Source organism: Penaeus japonicus, unplaced genomic scaffold (genome assembly GCF_977035675.1).
Source record: "Penaeus japonicus unplaced genomic scaffold, GWHDUDI00000001_assembly GWHDUDI00000030, whole genome shotgun sequence".
Taxonomy (NCBI): Eukaryota; Metazoa; Arthropoda; class Malacostraca; order Decapoda; family Penaeidae; genus Penaeus; species Penaeus japonicus.
The window spans coordinates 28,389,538-28,392,037 of NW_028234432.1; the positions used below are offsets into that span (position 1 = coordinate 28,389,538).

The 2,500-nt window shown below is 36.2% G+C and overlaps 1 long non-coding RNA gene across 1 annotated transcript in view; it reads left to right on the forward strand.

Moving 5' to 3' along the window:
• The window catches only part of LOC122266052 (uncharacterized), an 11,993-nt gene extending 11,049 nt beyond the window's left edge, over positions 1 to 944 (forward strand). The window contains exon 3 of the long non-coding RNA XR_015192533.1: positions 780 to 944. This is a non-coding gene — a long non-coding RNA (uncharacterized LOC122266052). The remainder of the gene's footprint in view (positions 1 to 779) is intronic.
• The last annotated feature ends 1,556 nt before the right edge of the window (positions 945 to 2,500 follow it).

Consider the following 2,500-nt stretch of genomic DNA (forward strand, 5'->3'; position numbering starts at 1 on the left):
AATAGTCACCAAAATACCTATGAGGGGCAACTGACTTTCTCCATGGAGGACTCTTAAGCTGCCTTGGGCGAAGCAGAATTTTCCGACTCCAACTGACACCAAATCCAACGCACAAGAAACTCAAACAATCCAAGATGGAATGGTTAGTAGCAGTAGGTAATGTAAAGGCATTAACGCAACTATCCACTCAACAGTGTTATGTATTCTTAAACAAGAAAAAACAACTGCCTCGGCATTATACTCATACACACTCATTGTATGTAAAAGACACACATATGAATATCAAAGCTTTGTAGTGAAGCCCAATGTAATTTCACAGGTCCAATATCGCCCCATAACCATCGGTCTCCTTTTGGGGTTTGGCTGCCTTTGTTGTCCGGCAATCGGCGGACTCTCTCTCCTGGCAGGTGAGCTAAACCTCTGATTGACAGGGTATGTATATGCACACGTATTGCTTGATGAAACGTTGCTCTGGAACATGACTATTACCTTGGTATTGTTGACAAGTGTTCATGTCTTTTTTGCGTATTACTGGCTTCCGAGTAATCTAGCTTGTACTTGAACACGTCTCGGTTTTTGTGTTTTCCTTCTCATTGTCGTTTTATTTAATTATTGCTGTTTTATTTGTTAAATTTAAACATTCTTCTGTTTGTTTAGTTGACTTCAATTGCGATGTTGAGTATATGGCAATGCAGAAGTCTTCATATTGTTATCCACCGAAAGAAAAAACCTCAAACAAGTGATGTGTCTCATTCCCTCAACCTTTTTAATCCTTTCAGCTTGCAGTCTCATGCCAACCCACAACTGCACAGAAATAACTGTCGACTGCAACGAGGACCCTGATCACCAATGCTGCAGGTTGATCAGTTGAGGGAATTGTCTCCAGTTGGCACTTTATGGGGAATGATTGATGTCGATCCAGAGGCGAATAAACGAAAGAAAAAGTTTGTGTTATTTATCTAAAGAGATTCTGATGAGTGTGTTTGTGTTATATATGTACATATATATAAGGATGAGTGTCTATCTGGAATCCTGGACTCTGCAATCTGCAGCAAAGGTTATACAAGGCGACATTTTACTTCCCTTTGGATCTTGCAGCATTCAAAGGAAATGCCCCAAACTCTATCCATCGGCACATATAACACAAGGCATGGGAAAACTTCACAGACAACTTCTGGCCGAAAAAAAATCCATATCACAGAACACGAAAACGAAGGTACTAAAATGAACGCAAAGTAATCTACATACACGAGGCCCTACAACCCACAGGCAGCATCAACCAAACCACAATAACCATTTCTTTCAACAAGGTACCAGACTAAGAATTGTTAAATGTGTATTCGTTTGAGGAGATTTTTCTAGATCAAGTGTATTTATTCACATACACACACACACACACACACACACACACACACACACACACACACATATATATATATATATATATATATATATATATATATATATATACATTCATATAACATCACCCTTTTTACACATTGCATGGGTCTTTGTATGTTATACCAAAAATACATCCACCAAAATCATATCTCAAAGTACTATGAATAAAGCGTCCATTGATAATAATGGCGACAAATAACAACCAAATAATCAAAATAATACAGGGAGAATGATAAGATGTTGAAGTTGACACATCATTGACAACCAAGATTTTACATAAGGACTCATGATCAGTGACAATCCTTACCGTAATCGCCACCGTCAGAAGTGAAATCATCTCATTTTTTGACGGTCAGACTTCCTCTATAAAGGTTTCTTAAAAAAAAGAAAAAGGAAAATGATAAGCGAAAAAATGCGTCCTAGAAAAAAAGATAAACAAAATCTTGTGTTTCACAATACTGGATCGGTATTGACATAGAAAAAAAGGATTAACAAAAAACAAAACAAAAAAAAGTCTTTTATGATTAATGATGCGTATCCTGTGACTATATAGGAAGTTAATATGGCATGTCTCTTCATGCTTATATACCGACGTAATCATTTTCATTTTTTTTTTCGGGGAACCTATTTGTGTTTCACAATACTGGATCGGTATTGACGTATCATCAATGCAATTAATGTGCAGTTGCATGCCTCGTCTTTTTGTCAATATGCAATCGAACATTGCTCAGCAAATGGTCACGTAATGAACTGTTTTTTTTCTGTGATAGCGAGTTTTCTTTTCTCTCTCTCTCTCTCTCTCTCTCTCTTTCTTGATATTTTAGGAAGAGTCCAAAAAAGTATTGGCGATAAGATACGCAGGGAAAGGTTGTGGAGAAACGTTTTGCTTTTCATTGGCCAGTCCGTTAAATTTTTGGCTCTTTGATTATCTGTGTAATTTCTTTTGTTTTCATCGAAGTGTTGAATGTGTTTGGGATGTTTATTGTGTTTTGGTCAATGGTCGATGCTGCCTGTCCCTATGTCATATATATATATATATATATATATATATATATATATATATATATATATATATATATATATATATATATATTTACAC